The following is an 18,255-nucleotide window of genomic DNA, read 5'->3' as shown; positions in this document are numbered from 1 at the left end:
GTCTGTAACAGCTATGACGTCTCGCGCACAGGCGGGAATTCTTTTGATACATTCTGGGCGGCTGCCGTTGGCTTTCCCGGAAAACTTGGCTACAGTCCAGCATGCAGTCACATGACCCAAGTTGGCGCGCGATGTCAGAACGTCCAGTACATGCTGCGCTGTTCTGTACATTATGATTGATCGCATCTCGCATTAACGTACGTATGAAGTGTATAGATTGCACAATACAATACTACAGCGCTTCAAAGTACGTCTACACGAGAGGAAAACAACTGCCGTTGCTGTCCAGTAGGCTACGCACATTTCCACACCAGAACAGGACTTCATTGAGTACTTCGTCAGACGTGAGTGGTAAATTTATTTTAACCATATGCCACATTTGTATTATCATAATCAACAAAACAACTTTGAAAGCCTGTCATAACAAAAAGTTAGTTTATATTTTAGTTCTTACCGTAGGGCCTAGCCTAGTACTACCGTTAGTTTGCCTATATAACGTAGACCAGACGAACGATAATTAAGAGTTAGACTATCACTATAGTAACACTGGCGCTGTATTAGACTACCTATCGTCACCCTACCGTGCATTTTGATATGTGCGTGTGAAGCTTAGCCTTGCTTCATGTTGTTTAGGTTAATATGATTTAAGGGTGGGTACATTGTAACTTGTAAGTTAATTGGTGCTGGTAGCCTGCATACATGGATGATATTGGCTCTCATCTGGCATGTAATATGCAGTCTTTAGATTAGCCAAGGTTAATTAGACTTTTAGAACATGGCTGAATTTGAAAAGGCATAATTCATGTCTCTTTCAAATTATCAATAGTGAAGCAGGGCAGAAATGTACACCTGTAAAATATGCAATACACTAACAGCTACTATCCGTGGCTATGTTGATCATGTGAGTTCCCATAGGAATATACCTCGAGTGAGATTTCCATGTTGTTTTGTTAATTGTGGCTATACCCTATCAACTTTTGCTGCAATGAAGATTCATGTGACTAGGTATCACCGCCATATTCAAAAGCAAACAGCAGTTGCAGCAAAACTTCAGTCAGTTAACCTGTCATTGATTTGTATGTATGAAATCTGTCAAAAAGAACTCACAGATCTGTCCTCATATTTGGCACACTTAAAAGCACATATTAGAAAAGGACAAGTTGTATCTTGTCCATATAAGAAGTGCAAAAGAGATTTTTCAAAAACCAGTTCATTTACAGCACATTTGTCACGTCACAGAAACTGGTGAGCTGTAAACATTTTGGATAAATACAAACTTTCTACTCGTGATCATTGCTCTTTGGATCAAGATATACCTCTAGACACTAACTGCTTTGATGTGTCTACAGAGACTGATAGATTTGTCATTGAAAATGACATAAGCTGTGATTTCGAAAACAGTAACAATTGCCAAGGTAGGGTGCAAGAAACAGGTCAGTCTAGGCTTCAATTTCAACAAAATTTTGCCTTGTTTCTTCTGAAACTTCAGGCAAAACAACTTGTTCCATCACAAACAATTCAAATGATTGTTGAGGAGCTTCAAACTATTCACAGTTTATGTCAACAAGATCAGGTTTTGAAAATTACTCAAAAATTGAGAGATGAGGGTTTAGCAGAAGAACGTATCAAATGTGTAGCCGATTATATGAATGAGATAGATGCATGGATTGCTATAGTTGTAAAGGAAAACTCAGGCGCAGCACTGTAGAAAAGAGTAATTTACTATAAATCAGCATTCAAGTTTGTTGCTCCAATTGCAATATCACTAGGGAGAGATTCAGCACAAAAAATGCAATACTATCATTACATTCCAATCAAGGAGAGCATTCAATTGCTCCTTTCGGATGATTTTGTGTTGGGACAATGTCAAAGTAGGCATCACAGTGAAGACTCATCTGTTCTTACTGACATAGTGGATGATACAGTTTTTAAAAAAAATAGTTTGTTTCAAAGTTGTGAAAGATCTTTGTCCATCATTCTCTATGAAGACTCATTTGAAATTGTAAACCCACTTGGGTCGGCAAGAATAAAACACAAAATACTAGCAATGTACTTTACACTTGGAAACACCCAACCTGAGTACAGATCTGTTGTTGATGCAATGCAGCTTGTGTTTTTTTGTAAAGAAGTTGATTTTAAGGTCTTTGGGCAGCAGAAGGTTTTTGAGAGAGTGATAAATGATTTGAAAACATTAGAGGAAGTTGGAATAGAAACAAGTGACGGGGTGGTCTGGAAAGGTGCGCTGTCTTGTATATTAGGGGATAATTTAGGTTCCCATTGTATTGGGGTTTCATTGAGAGTTTTTCAGGAACTAACATGTGCCGCTACTGTTTAATAACTTCACATGACTTTAAATGTAACGCACCATATGCTGTTGGGAAGCCTAGAACCAAGGAGGAGTATGATTCTTGCATTGCACACCTTGAAGATCATGAAGAAAATCATCATCAAGGAATTAAATTTAATTCATGTTTTAATTCTTTGAGGTATTTTCATGTGTGTGCACCTGGTTTGCCACCATGCCTGGGGCACGACTTGTTTGAAGGAGTTGTTGATTACAATGTAGCCATGTTTATTCAATACTGGATTAAACAAAAACATTGGTTCACATATGCAGATTTGAATATAATGTTGGTACAGTTTAAATTTCAAGGACGCGATGGTACAGTTTAAATTTCAAGGACGCGATGCAAACAATAAACCTGCATTTGTAAATTTATCAGGTAACCGCTTAGGTGGTCAAGCCGTTGAAAACTGGAACCTTTTGAGACTTCTTCCAATTATTTTGAGTGCATATGTTAAAGATCATAATGACCTTGTATGGAGACTCTTTCTTCTTTTACGAGAAGTTGTTGAGTATGTGTGTTCTCCAAAGATTTCACATGAGCAACTTGCATATTTAAGGGTGATAATGGAGGAATACTTGACTGAGAGAAAACAACTCTTTGCTGATACTCCCTTCAGACCAAAACATCATTTCCTGAGCCACTATCCAGATTTAATTATTAAGTTTGGACCATTAATGAGAGTGTGGACTCTATGCTTCGAAAGTAAGCACTCCTATTTCAAACGTTGTGCCAGATCTGCACAAAATTTCATCAATGTTACACAGTCTTTAGCAAATCAACACCAGTACTTTCAAGCTTATAACAGCTCAGGGAAAATATATCCTGATAGATTGGTTATTGAAAATGCCACATCCCTCAATATAGAATGCTTCATGCCTGAAATAAAGCATGCTTTGCAGGCAGCAAATGCAAAGTTTGATGATTCTGTTATCAGTGACAGAGTTAAGATGTTTGGCACTTCTTACCAGAAGGGTTTCTTTGTAATATGTCAGTGTTCTGATACATGCTTTTCAAGTCTTAAATTGGGTTGCATTTTGTTTGTAGTTGTTGAAAGCCAAAAAGAACTATGTTTGAGTGCTAGCTCAATTATGGAACAACTAGGAGTATATAATGGGCCTTACAAAGAAACTTATAGTAAGCAAATGTGGCATATGAATTATTCTGAATTGAGAAGGAACTAAAACCTTCACTTCCATTACTCAGGTCTGAGGTTCTCTTGTTAAAATGAGCGTGTCAGAACAATCAGATGATACAATTTGTCTTGAAGATTTTGCTTTATCCATAATGCAGCATCTTCCTTCACTGCCACTTGAAATGGTGGACAAAGTAGTTGAACAGCTGCTGGTGTGGAAAGTGTGTGCGATCTCAAGCTGATCACTGATGAGGACCTTTCCAGTGTACTGAAGCCAATACAGAGGAGAAAGCTGTTAATAGCATGGGCAAACAAGGCAGGTAAGCAGAAATATAATTGCACTTTCTAAATATGATTATCCTCCTTTTTTTGAGGAATGGAGAGGTGAAAGGGGAGGTTAAGAAGTAAGTTACAAGAGGAGATGGAAACATTTCTAAATAGTAAGTACATGTGATACACAGAAGTTTCTCTTATTGTCTAAGACAGTTGCTGGTACCACAAATTGAATAAGGAAACTGGTCTCATAGTACATCATTAGCATTTTTGTAATTCTCTAAAGAAAATTTTCTGGGTTAATTATTAGTATTATACATTAGATTTGAACTTTTTTTTAAGCAGTTTTCAAGTAGTGAGCAAATAGAAAACACCAGGTCAAACTAATGAAATGATACACCACATACCCAAACTAAAATATTTATCAACAAGAAAAGAGGAAACCCTTATTTTCAATTCAAATTAAACATAGAACGTACGTTCTATGTTGTTTGTAGAGTATGTTGAAGTTCATATGAGAGTATGACAAGGCTAAAGGTCACCTTGAAAAACAACCACTATGGGTTAGTATGGGGTACAGTACCTCTACTCTGGGATCATCCTTGCCCCCACTTTGGGGTCCAAATAAGCGGGCACTACGCAAACGTCTGCAGTGACCAAATATCGCCATGGACTCAACAATTTGATATGTGTGAGTGTTACTTTGCCCCAAAAACACTTGTATACCAATAATCAACAAAAATTGCCCCAATAATTTCACACTTTGGCTATACTGATTGAAAGATGCAGGGAACTGTGGCAATGGCTTGCTTTCCATACAGTATAAGAATACACCTCAACAACTTAACAAACTATGAAGCACGCCTTGTCCGATGCTTATGCACAAGGTCCATATGGCATACGGTACGGTGTGTACATGTGTACAAAGCCATTGCCTACGTCAACAAACAAGCAGCGACTTAACCGAAACAGACCTGTCAGAGAATGCCCCTGTTGCCAATTGAAGATATGCTTGATTCGATAGATTGAGAGCTTGAGTGCTGCCCCTGTTTATTGTGTATATTATGTTATTTTATTGTGTTTATTGTGTTCTGTGAGTGTCCAAAAAACTAGTACCTTAATGCAATATATGTCTGTTATCAGGAAATAATTTATCAAGGATGTTTATTCATTTCATATAATCTACTTTCATTGATGTGACATATTTTCATTCTTAAAGAAAAGTTGCTTGGATCAGCATCTTCACAATCATCTGAACCCGACTCTGTGGCCAGTTCACCAGGATGCAGCTGGGTGCCCAGTTCAGCAGGATCAAGTCCAGCAGTGGTAATTGCAGATTGGGCAGAGTCATTTAAAGTTGATTGGGATAAAATGCCTAAAAGCCTCACAAAATCACTCCAGAAGAAACAGAGACCCACTCCCAAAGATCGGCGTGAAATGATCAGAATATTATGCAATGACATATATAATGAAAGTTGAGTCAAGTCCAGGACGAAAGCACCTTTCTATTATTGCACAGAAGATCGTTCGTGAGTTTCCAGAACCCTTTAAAGATGACATTGAAGGACTTGTTGTTGGTAGTGGATATGCATCCCTTCTTACACAGTTGGAAAACCGTATGAGCAATCTCAATAGAGGCAAATTTCACCTAAATGTTGGTTACCCCCTGTTTGTAGAGGGTGAACAGAATGAAGCACTAACAAAGAAGCGTAAACTCAGCACCTCATATGGCTGCAAAAACTGGCAACCAGAGGACCTACCTGAAGGGGAGGATTGAGACACGCAGAGAAAAAAGACAGATGACTTAAAGGTGATGCATGAACTTAACATATGGGATGACAATGAGTTTGTTTTCCTCATGAAAAATGTATTTCCAACCATCCGTGCCAAGATAAACAGTCAGCAAGTTCCTGTATGTGCTCTCCTTGATGAATATCCTTTCTTGTTTGAGGAGGTTGGGATGATGGGACATTTTGAAGATTTAGTGGGCATCAAACTGAAATCAGTTGAATTCAGAAGTTTCTGCAAGTGTCAGCAAAGAAGAAGAAGGAGGTGCAAAATATAATAGCTGATGTGGAGAGTGCTAAGAAGGAAAGTGGTGATCATTCCCCTGATGTTCCAGGACTTATTCTCCTCCTCCTCTGCAATCACCTTGGAGATAAATGGGATGATCTTTTCTACCTTGCAAAGGTAAGAAGAAGCTACCTTTATAAATCATTAAGCTTGTGAACTAGCACTATTTGTGAACTAGCACTATCAGAATAGCACTATTTGTCTGTGTTTTTCTCTGGTTTGTCGTTCTTACACTTACAGTTATGTAGATGTATTGGTCAAGTTGATTGACTTTATAACGATTTTCCTCTGCGATGTTCACTGTTTGTAGGTCAGCTGTAATTGTTGTGTATTGGGACTCTGAAGTCCAAAGTTCAGTACATCATATGCCATCAGTTGATTAAGATCTTCCCCATTGTCATCATTTTGATTTCAGGGATGCATATTGTCCCTCAGTTTCATTTATTTTATGTTATGCTTTGGAAGATACTACTGTTTTCCCAGATGGCATCTTGAATGTTTTGTCCCACATAATAAGATAAGTATTCCAAACAATTTTAATGTTCCTACATTTACATTATGTTCAGGAAACCAGTACTGTGCAGAATATTACTAAGGATCTGAAGTCAACATTCCCATGCATCATTATTCAAGGTGAGAAGCATTTGGAGGATTTTGCTCTAATATGCATTTCCTCCAGTACATATACACTGCTCTTTTTCCCCTTTTTGGTTTGGATGATAGTTGTAACCTTTGAAATTTGTGATGGTGAGTATTTGTGCGTGTGTATGTATTTTACTGATGCCTACCTTGTAAACACAATTTCTCATGAAAGGAAGCTTAGATAGATTTCATAGTTGGCATGTGGGTGTACCCGATAGAGTACAAGAAGCCTATTGTTTTTGGCAAAGGTCAAAGATCATTTGGGGTCAACAGAGGTGAAACTGTGAATACTTTGTAAACATGATATCTCAAGAAGGGAATCTTGGACAGATCTCATGTGGTATGTAGGTGTGGTCACTTGAATCAACAGTGGTCAAAATTTGAGAATCTTTGATTAAAGAAACCTAGGAAGTTATATGTTGGCAAGTGTGTCAATGACACCTCATAGTGCACTATCACCTGTGGAAGACAAAGTCATGGGTCAATCTGAGATTTAACTGGGAAAACTCTGTTACAGCATCAATTCAGCATGTATGTGTGCATTTGATGCTCAGCATGTAACATGAAACTCAAGAACTATAGCCCATTTTTTACTTCATATGTGGTAAAAACATTTTGGTTGACCATTGCAACATTTTCAATGTCATTTTTGTGTTGCTGATCTAGGGTGCCTCAGTAAATCGATATATCAGATAAACCGTTTTTTCTTTCATATCCACACCGACAAAAATGAAATCTGCCATCAACGAATATATCGAAATACATCCGAAGCAAACCTTGAATACCGGTAAAAATAATATTGAATAAAAAATAATGACCCATTAGTACACGCGAGTTGGAGTATATTCACGCTGCAACTGTTAAGTAGTGGTAGCAGTGGCATTAACTTTAAATGAACATTCTCTTAATAGTTCTAATTGATATTTATTTTTTGCAGGTCCAAACATGTACACTGGAAGAAAGTTTATGTTGGCAGTAGATATGGTTATTGTTAATGACCACATTCAAACTTTTGAAAGTGCAATGATCATGCTGTTTGCAATGTTTTTCATCTAAAACATTGAGCATCCATCTGAAGGTGCAACTTTAATGGAGTTTATCCAGCGGTGAGTAGGCTGAAAGTACCCTAGTAATAGTTAACCATTGTTATTTTGTGTGGGCATTCCCTTGACATGGAATGTAAGAGTGTATGCATATTATTAGCCACCTTCCAAAGATCAGCCGATCATAAAGGTACCAATATAGAAAAAAAATCAACAAATTGCAGTTAACTCAACTCCTGGGCAGATCATTGAAATAAATCATACTCTGTTCTCAGTTACAGCTGATTTACTTATTTTGTACTGTTTGTTGTGGTCCAAGAATAACAGCAGCTTTGGTAACCTTTTGTAAACATTGATGACCTTTACATAATTTTCACCAATGGAAAGTTAGTGTAAATAGTTGAATGGCATGTTTTATTATTTTGGAGAAGGGTGGGAATGTATGAGTTTGGTTAATTACTGAGAACACCTTCACAATTTGTTACAACTATAGGGTATCAGCTTAAACTGAACAAAATTGAAATTAAAAGAGGATTCACAAATTAGCTCTTCTTTTCAGATCATGATTTCCTAGAAAACTGTTGAATTCCAAAGGCTTGTAAATTAAGACAGGTAGCCATCTCAATTGCTTCTATCAACACCAGTGAGCACACATACAATTGGAAACTGAGTTGTGTCACATCACATATTTTGACCATATCTTACTATCATGTATGTCATACTGTAGTGTAAATTTGAGACCAAAGGAAATTAATTGTTAAATGGTTTAATAATTGCTAACTTATTTGAACTTTATGATTTCACAGTTCTAATTTTTGCTCCTCTTTGCAGCTGCTTTGTTGGATTGAATCCAGAAAAGGGAAGAAAGACCCCCAAATCCAAGAAGAGCTATCCTGTCAACCCAAAAATTTTGGCTTTGGTTGGAAACCTGAAAGAATTTGAGTCAGATTGGACAGTCTAAATGCTTTTCAGGCACTTCCCATGATTCGTCACATTAGTCTGACAATTTGGTAACGTTGAATTATAAATCTAGGTCACTTAGTTGATTTAAGGTGTTCCTAGTTGAGAAAATGTTAGCGAGCCTCTTGAGCCTCCTTAACTGGAACCATTGACTCTCCAGCTACAGAGAAGTCTCATTTACAAATGAACAGTTAAACATTTATACAGAGTTCAAACTATTGTGTTTAACTTTGTTGGTGGATATTTACAAGGTTTTACTTGTTGACAAACTTGTTACAGACTATTATTTGGTGCTATTATGACACCTTTCCAATAACTCCATAAACTCTGAAACTCTTCCAAGCAGGTTCACAAATGTTAGAAAAGTTTTGAATCCATAATAGTTTCAGATGTCAAGTCATTCTGTTCATTTTGTTAATGCTATAAGCTTGATATCTAAATTATATTTTGTTGTCAAAATATAAAATCTCTATGCTAAATTTTAACATGAAATCTTTTCATAAAACTGCTCCTTCCACTCAAGCAGAAGCACAGGAATATAAGGACAACTTTTTTAATCATTTACGGGTACAAAGGTCAAATCATTGTTTATATATCTTTTGATCAGATGATTTACAATATCTTTGGTTAACAGATTAGTTAATCTTTATTCTTACCTATTGTAACATATCCTTGTCTTTAACTTCCACTTTGAACTTTAAGGGCTAAAGAAGGTCACGAAAATTAGAAAAAGTATACAATCCTTATCAGCAATAGAGGAGTTACCACAGTTACAGGTATTAATTTTCTGTGAACATTGATATGCCCATTAAAGTGAATATGGTATATGAGCGATATATTTAATACTGCTAGAACATTTAAAAATACATGAAATGAACATAGTTGTAATAAAGTTAAGTGAAGAATAGTGAAGACACCTAAGTTTCTGTGGTCACATAATACAGTGACCTTGAGTGAACTTTGCATACTTCAAGTGCATCTGTAAATAAGAGGGAAAGGAACTTTGTTGTAGAGCAATGAAAGGGCCAGGAACTAGCAGGTGTCAAAGCTTAGTGTTTTATGATCAGTCAATTGTGAAAACTTTCAGTGGCTGATCCAGGATTTCCTGAAGTGGCCGAAGAGACAAATATGGCCACATACAGACTTATCAGTATATTTCCAAACAATGAAAGTATCGTCTGTATAACAAAACCTTTTCCAAAAGAAAGGCTGGGGCACCCAGCAAATTCCCAGCCATCAATAAGAGATTGCCTTATGATGTTCAGTCTTATATATTACTTTTAAGGTTTTGACGTTCAAAAATATGTTTCAACAAGTTTTAAAGTTGTAAATAAAAGTTTCAGAGAACAATAAGTTGTTTTTTATTTTATAATCTCACTGATAATAGTAATTCCATCTGACAGCCAATTTTACAGACAAAGACCTATTTATTGCAAGGAAAAAGACTATAGATAACATTAAAGACTAGACTTTACCTAAAAGATACAGTAAATTAAAAGTCACAATACAGTTATTTTACAGAGAAAAAGACATACTGTATTTCAAGAAAAACTGTGTAAATAACCATTTCAGACTTTATTTTACATAGAATGTAGTGTAAAATAACGGCTATCATATAGTAATTTACGGATGAAAACTTTTATAATGCAAAGAAAAACTGTATGAATTACGCTCTCATACTGTGTATTTAACATAGAATTCAGTGTAAAATTACGGTCGTCGTACAGTAATTTTACGGACAAAGACTTTTATAATGCAAAATAAAAACTGTATAATAACAGTTTAAACTGTTTATTTTACATAGAATATGGTGTAAAATAACGGTTGACGTACAGTGATTTTACGGACAGAAACTGTTATAATTGGGGGGAAAACTGTGTAAATAACAGTTTCAGACTGTTTATTTTACATAGAATATGGTGTAAAATAACGGTTGACGTACAGTAATTTTACGGACAGAAACTGTTATAATTGGGGGAAAAAACTGTATAAATAACAGTTTCAGACTGTTTATTTTACATAGAATATGGTGTAAAATAACGGTCGTCGTACAGTAAGTTTACGGACAAAAACTGTTATAATGAAAGAAATAAACTGTATTAATAACAGTTTTAGACTGTTTATTTTACATAGATTATCTGCAGTTGGAAATAACAGACATTTCCTGGAAACTCTGCTGCCAGAGAAATTCTGTATTTTAACAGAATTTTTTTTAACAGTGCAGTAAAGCACTCGTGCCAACAGTAAAGAGCCCGGTATATTCTTCTGAGAAAACTAAGATAGAATGAAAAAGGAAAAAGAAAAATGAAAGCTGTTTCATTCATTTGAAAACAAGGTCAACAAACGGTAAAAAGTAAAAAGTCGAAAGTTCGAATAACTGGACAAGAAATATTTTTCTTTAATATTTGGAAGTACGCGTCTGAATATAATGAGTGAATGTATTCCGTTGAGTTTGAAGCCATTTAAAATAAATTAATAAATTAATCGATATCAACTTTTTTTTCCAATATAGTAATAGAAAGTACCATTGACATATTACGAGTTACATTAAGACAGAGTGATGTAAAAATGTCACACTTGACGCTGAAAGTTCACATGATATAGCAAGGTGAATATTTTTTTGCAGGAATTTACAGTATTGAAAATTTACAGAGTAAAATATTTTACAATAGCGGATATTAATGGCTGTTTATGATTCCCCTTTGTTATTAAAGGATGTAAACACATTAAAAATGTTGACAGAAATCGAGATTTAAACATACATTTACCTATAAGGAAATATCGGATCTCTCTTTAAAACTATTTTAGGAAGGTTATTACATAATTTTGATTTTCTTTGCATAATATGTCTTTCGGACTATTTCAGGTACTTGTTTATCGTTAGTTTGGAACAAATGAAGACCACCAGAGTCTCATTAATAAGAGTAGCTGACCACACATCATCCCTTAAAGCAAATAAGAAAAGGACAAAACAAAACAATTAAACATTTTGAATATTGAGTGAAGATAGTGTGGTGTCATACCTATGGTTCAAATTGATGTTTTCGATACATACGAAGTATTTCCGTTGAAAAGGCTAATACATCCTCTACAACCATACGCCAACTCCACGTTAGCTTTTACATAAGTATCGTGTGCTGTATGGGGATTTAATTGGACCTTGAATGAGTTCACCAGCATGATTGAAAAAAACTTAACAGTGTTCCAACACCTGGTGATGCATTAGCACAAAGCAAGTCAGCTTGGAATCAGTGCAGTCATCGTTATACGAAATGCTCAGTTCGCAATCTGGTGGAGCTGTAGATAGCCTATAACGACAATTCGCGACAATTCGAGAATTCTACGACAATTCAATTTGTAACGCACTGAAAAAATAAACTAGTCAATATTGCGACGGACTAACGTTAAATTAGTCTGTAACATTAGTCAATGCACACGGACTATCAAAAATCTTCGTTTCATCGCTGCTTCTCAGTCAGTTTACACTGATTAAGGAAAATATAATCGCAGCTTAGTCGGTGGCGACGGACTAAGGTATTTTAACCCATGGACTAAGAACGATACGGACACCCGATTTACGCCATAATCGTAGCTTAGTCGGTGTCCACGGACTAATGTATTTTAACCCAATTCGATTCACTTCAATTTGGAAACCGAGAGGCAACGGCAGCTTGCTGGACTTGGCATAGTTTCATACGATCACTCTAAGCAACTTTCAACCGTAAATCACCCAAGAAGGTCTTTAGAAGAATGGAGGTATTAACTGCCATCATCGGCCTACCTGTTATTCCTTTAACTTGAAGGTAAAATTAAAGTTAATTGTTAGGCCACTGGCACTAGTACTGTATTATGGTTAGTGTAACGCTACCGTTGTCACGCTGGCGTTTCGCAATACACAAGTGCAATGACAGCGAGTAGCCTATAGGCTTCTACTAGGTACTGCAGTGCATTCTCAACACTAAAGTGTGCATTCTAAACACCAATTAACAATGTATTATGTGTGAATTGGGCTAAATTGAACAGTGGCACATAATCTTCTAATTTATTCCCAAGCAAATGCTGGAACTATAAGTCTCAATAGTTTATTTGAAGTCTACACTCATTTGGTAAAGATTTCCTGTAATTTCCCATGTGAATCTAAATGGGTAGGCTTTGTGATATTGAATAAGCAAGGCCAGGCGCGGCGGAACGGAAAAATTATTGGGGGGGCTAATGTGTGGAGACTATCTAAGCGGAGCGCCACCATCAGTTGGCGCGGAGCGTACAAGAAAATTTTGGGTTATTTCAAACCCCCAGATGGCTGGAAACGGCACTTCCCGTGTGTTTTATGCTGCGAATACCTAGCCCTAAAATATGGGTCTCAAGTTTGCAATTTCTCAGATTGCACGTAAAAGTCTGTAAAAATATTGTAATTTGTGTATTCGATGGTGTTTTACGAGAGTAGCTATTATACTCGTAGTGTACTCGCAAAGACGTTTTTGAGTGTAGTAAGGGCAGTGGCGGAGCTAGGGGTATTGGTCGGGGGGGGGGCAAGAATGGTCTGTAGGGGCGCTTTCGACACTATCTAAGCGGAGCGCCACCACAGGTTGGCGCGGAGCGTACATAAACATTTTGAGTAAAGATACTCCCTAGATTGCAGGAAATGACCCTTTCCGGGCCTTGCTAATTTGCAGATAAACGGAGAATAAATAGGTGTCGTCGCCATTTTGTCGGAAAATTACACCAACAGAATATGACAAATGTCAATAGGTATATGAGAGCGCAATAAAATAGTCAATAATAGCGAATAAGTAAAAAGTATAGTGAAAAGCTGAAAAGGGCGCCAGCAGTCCATTTGAGTCTGTCAGGGGGGGGGGGGGGCATCCGCCCCCTGACTGTATATATGGACGCTCCGCCACTAAGTAAGGGGATGTTGGAGAACTGGCTGAAATGAGGCAAGTCATTGGCCTAAGACGAAGTTGTGTTACGCTTACTGGTACTCACACTCACTGCTTCCACTTTTCACAGGGTGTGAAGACGCGGTTGGGGTGACAATGTGGTCTATAGCCAGGGGACGGGCCGAGGGTCCCCCAGCAATTACTAAAATTATTACACCTATATAGTATATGTGTGCATCGGACAGATCGACAAGTATGCATTGAAAAATGGGCAGATGCACGTTTCGGAGCCTTGGTAAATATTGGGGGGGCTTATCATGCATTTGCCCCCTCAACTTTTTCATTGGGGGGGCTGAGCCCCCCAAGCCCCCCCGGTTCCGCCGCCACTGAGCAAGGCTAGACCTTCAAACGTACAGTCACAGTAGGCTGAACAAAAAGCAGTCAGGATGCACGCTTCAGTTCTATTTAACCTTTTCATTTATCATTTTTTAGTATTTAATTTCCGGTCACGCCCAGGAAACAATTGCGACATCCTTCACGGTCGACTTGTTTACTGTAAGAAGTATTAACCGTTTTTTCTCAGGAAAGCTTGATAGTCTGAAGTTATTATAACATGTGCTTTTAGTATACTGCCAAAAGAGTAAGTTGTTGTATTTGTATTGATATTTTATGTAGAAGTAACGGAAAATTTAGTATGTTTAGTTTGGTCTAATTGCAGGTTTTTTTTTCTGTCCAGTACATGTAGTGCAGGGTTCACTTGCGCGAATTCAAATTATTCTGTTTATGTATATGTATATGCATCGATTCGTAGATTATGATGTTTTTTGACATTTATTTGTAATTCAAGCATATCTGTTTAGTAGCAAAGTTTAAAGGTTAAGATTAATTAGTTTTCTCTTTTTGATCCTAGATTGAATGAAACTCATTGACGTAAATAATAGATCAGATGATACAGTTTAACGCAGTTGCTAAAACTCTGGGTATTCTCTAGTCTTCGCCGGTCCATTATATACTTTAGTACTACTAGTAAGACTAAATCAAAACAAACTTAGTGTGTAAAAGTACTGATTCTCCTCTAGCCTAGGTCTAAACAGGCTTGTTATGTGAGCAAGCAAAATAACAACTAAAAACGATTAGGCCTATAAATAAGTTGGCTCAGTGCATTTCTGTTTCTAAAATTTTATATTTTTAAAGATCATAAAAACAAACAAAGATTTAGCCCATGTTTTATTATCTCTGTAATCTGGGCATTTGATTCTGGTTGCAATGGTGATGACACTCTCGTTCAAATTTTCAGCTTTATACAGTCTGCTTCAAACTTTGGGATTGTGTTTTGAGACTATATTGGAAGCAAATCTCACATAACTTTGTGGTGACAACTTTATGTAATTTTTTTTTCAAATGATGAATACTTTGCTGTTTCTTTCTTCCAGCAGGAATTGAAAAGCCAAATGTCTAAGTCAAGGGTGAGGTTTCCTGTGATGTACGACACCAGTGTGGAGGCAACAACAGAAGAGGAGAACTGTGTTATATATGGCTTAAAGACATGTTTTAAGATGATATATTGGTAGTTGGTACCCTTCGCAGAACAAAAGAGTTTATCCAAGAGTCCAAAAAGCAAAGGAACAAGTACCATAGAGAAAAAAGATGGAAGAGTGAGTTTAACTATTGTACCCAACTGTTTAATGATATTAAAGATACTTTTCATAACCTGTTTTTAAAAAAAAACAGTCTAGTATATCATTTACTTGCAAGCTTCATAAGTTTGGTCAAATTTTCACTGATCTGTAGAGCGGGAGTCCAGAGGGTTTGGTTAGCTGGGAAGGTAACCAATTGCCTGGTACATCACAATGTTCACAATGCATTCCTGTATATGAAACCTGACGACTGGCAAACCGACTGTGGTGGATGTGGCTGGGAGAGCAATTTTAAAGTCACCTAATAGCTAACCTAGATCAGCTTTCATGGTAACCACATCAAAGTAAGAACAATGTGTCAGGTATGGCCCAAGAGCAACAAATGGCCATCGCCAGTAATTATTGGTGGTGGGGTACCCCTGCCAGTGATCAACAATTGACCCCTCACGGCTGACCTAGGTCAGCTCATGAGGTAACCACTTGAAACCTACTGGAAAATGTTGGTAAGGACTTCAGATACAAGGGATGGGCATTGCCAGTAATTTTTATTGGTGGGGTACCCCTGCCAGTAGACCCCCAATATGCCCATCCCCTCATTGACCTAGGTGAGCTCATGATTTGACCAGTTGAAACCTACAGGAAAATGATAGGTATCACTTCATATGTAAGGATGGGCATTTCCAGTAATTTATATTGGTGGGCCACCACTGCCAGAGTCCGCCCATCCCTTACATATAGAATCCTGTCAATCATTTTCCAGTAGTTTTCAACTGGTTAAATCATGAGCTGACCTAGATCAATGAGGGGGGGGGGGCATTTTGGGGGTCTACTGGCAAGGGTACCCCACTAATATAAATTACTGGAAATGCCCATCCCTTACATACAGAGTCCTGCCAATCATTTTCCAGTAGTTTTCAACTGGTTAAATCATGAGCTGACCTAGATCAATGAGGGGGGGGGGGGCATTTTGGGGGTCTACTGGCAGGGGTACCCCACTAATATAAATTACTGGAAATGCCCATCCCTTACATATAGAGTCCTGCCAATCATTTTACAGTAGTTTTCAACTGGTTACATCATGAGCTAATCTAGGTCAATGGGGATGGGCATTTTGGGGGTCTACTGGCAGGGTTACCCCACCAATGTAAATGACTGGAAATGCCCATCCCTTACATATGAAGTGATACCTATCATTTTCCAGTAATTTTTCAACTGGTTATCTCATGAGCTGACCTAGGTCAATGAGGGAATGGGCATTTTGGGGGTCTACTGGCAGGGGTACGCCCCCCCCCCAATATAAATTACTGGAAATGCCCATCCCTTACATATGAAGTGATACCATTTTCCAGTAGTTTTCAACTGGTTACATCATGAGCTAATCTAGGTCAATGGGGGATGGGCATTTTGGGGGTCTACTGGCAGGGTTACCCCACCAATGTAAATGACTGGAAATGCCCATCCCTTACATATGAAGTGATACCATTTTCCAGTAGTTTTCAACTGGTTACATCATGAGCTGACCTAGGTCAATGAGGGATGGGCATTTTGGGGGTCTACTGGCAGGGTTACCCCACCAATGTAAATGACTGGAAATGCCCATCCCTTACATATGAAGTGATACCTATCATTTTCCAGTAATTTTTCAACTGGTTATCTCATGAGCTGACCTAGGTCAATGAGGGAATGGGCATTTTGGGGGTCTACTGGCAGGGGAACCCCCCCCCCCCAATATAAATTACTGGAAATGCCCATCCCTTACATATGAAGTGATACCATTTTCCAGTAGTTTTCAACTGGTTACATCATGAGCTCATCTAGGTCAATGGGGGATGGGCATTTTGGGGGTCTACTGGCAGGGCTACCCCACCAATAAAAATTACTGGCAATGCCCATCCCTTGTATCTGAAGTCCTAACCAACACTTTCCAGTAGGTTTCAAGTGGTTACCTCATGAGCTGACCTAGGTCAGCCTTGAGGGGTCAATTATAGTTCACTGGCAGGGGTACCCCACCACCAATAATTACTGGCAATGGCCATTTGTTGCTCTTGGGGCCATACCTGACACATTTACTTTGATGTGTTACCATAAAAACTGATCTAGGTTAGCTATCAGGTGACTTTAAAATTGCTCTCCCAGCCACACCCACCACAGTCGGTTTGCCAGTCGTCTGGTTTCATATACAGGAATGCACTGTGAACATTGTGATGTACAAGGCAATTGGTTACCTTCCCAGCTAACCAAACCCTCTGGGCTCCCGGTCTATTGGGATCATTATTAACATGATTAACATAATTATTAAGCTTTGAAAAATAACTTGGTGTTATGCTGTGCAAAGCTAATAATTATTTGGTAAAGCTGCTATTCCTGGCTTATAATTTGAGGGACCTAGATTTAAATGTATACCTCCCAATATGTTATAAAGTTTTAATGTAAATGTATGTTTATGATAATGTGAGTTATCATGTGCTATATCTGTATCTGTGCTTACACGTATATCATATTTTCTGTTCACAGGTCAATAATGGTGCAGATTTTGGCTTCCTGAAGACAAGTGGGAGGCCATTTGTAGTTAAGAGAAACATTCTTTGTTCGTGAAGACTTAACTGGTGTCGATTTGGGGTACCACTTTAAAACGAAAGTCATGAGGAACCCTTGCCCAAGAATCAACTTTGCATTATTGTGCAGTGCTATACTTTTGCGATTCATGTTTGGTCCATTAACTTGTCTTAACTTTGTTGGAATAAAATCATATTTTCAGATTTTGTTTACAGTGATTTCTTCTCTATCTGTCGAAAGTCAGCCTTTGTAGACATCAGAAGTTTTATCAGAAATAAATACTGCCAACGTACACATTATTTGTGTTTCTTCTGCTCTCTTTTCTCTCAGTGATGCTAGTCAGTGAAACTAGTCGGGTTTAATTCTTTCAGTGATTCTAGTCAGTGCAACTAGTCAGTCGATACCGACTAAGAAAGGTTAGTCGGGAGAGGCACCATCCTGACTAATGTAAAACCTGCTATAAACTAGTCGGTGGCTCATATAAATTAGTCGGTAAAGACCGACTAATGTCACCAACTAATGTAACTGACTAATATACATTTACCGACTAAGAAATTGTTGATCGACTAAGATGACGGACTAAGATGACCGACTAAGAAATCCAACTGACTAAGGAATAAATTAGTCGGTATAGCGACTGACTAAGGCTATGTTAGTCGGGAGAGGCACCAGATGGACTAACGTTATGTTAGTCGGTGAACCAATTTAAGTTTT

At 37.7% G+C, this 18,255-nt stretch overlaps 2 long non-coding RNA genes across 2 annotated transcripts; both read left to right on the top strand.

The window, feature by feature from the left end:
* Positions 1-10,696, top strand: LOC139977876 (uncharacterized). Its single transcript, XR_011796729.1, has 6 exons — positions 1-344; positions 3,639-3,800; positions 4,973-5,943; positions 6,393-6,459; positions 7,406-7,574; positions 8,343-10,696. It is a non-coding gene; the product is annotated as an uncharacterized lncRNA (long non-coding RNA).
* Positions 10,697-10,769: 73 nt separating this feature from the next.
* On the top strand, positions 10,770-18,255 carry LOC139977435 (uncharacterized). The gene is made up of 3 exons (XR_011796537.1): positions 10,770-12,274; positions 14,782-15,003; positions 17,500-18,255. It is a non-coding gene; the product is annotated as an uncharacterized lncRNA (long non-coding RNA).

Source organism: Apostichopus japonicus, chromosome 12, assembly GCF_037975245.1.
Source record: "Apostichopus japonicus isolate 1M-3 chromosome 12, ASM3797524v1, whole genome shotgun sequence".
Classification (NCBI taxonomy): Eukaryota; Metazoa; Echinodermata; class Holothuroidea; order Aspidochirotida; family Stichopodidae; genus Apostichopus; species Apostichopus japonicus.
Note: the sequence above shows the minus strand (reverse complement) of the source record. Positions and strands in the feature narration are given on the sequence as shown.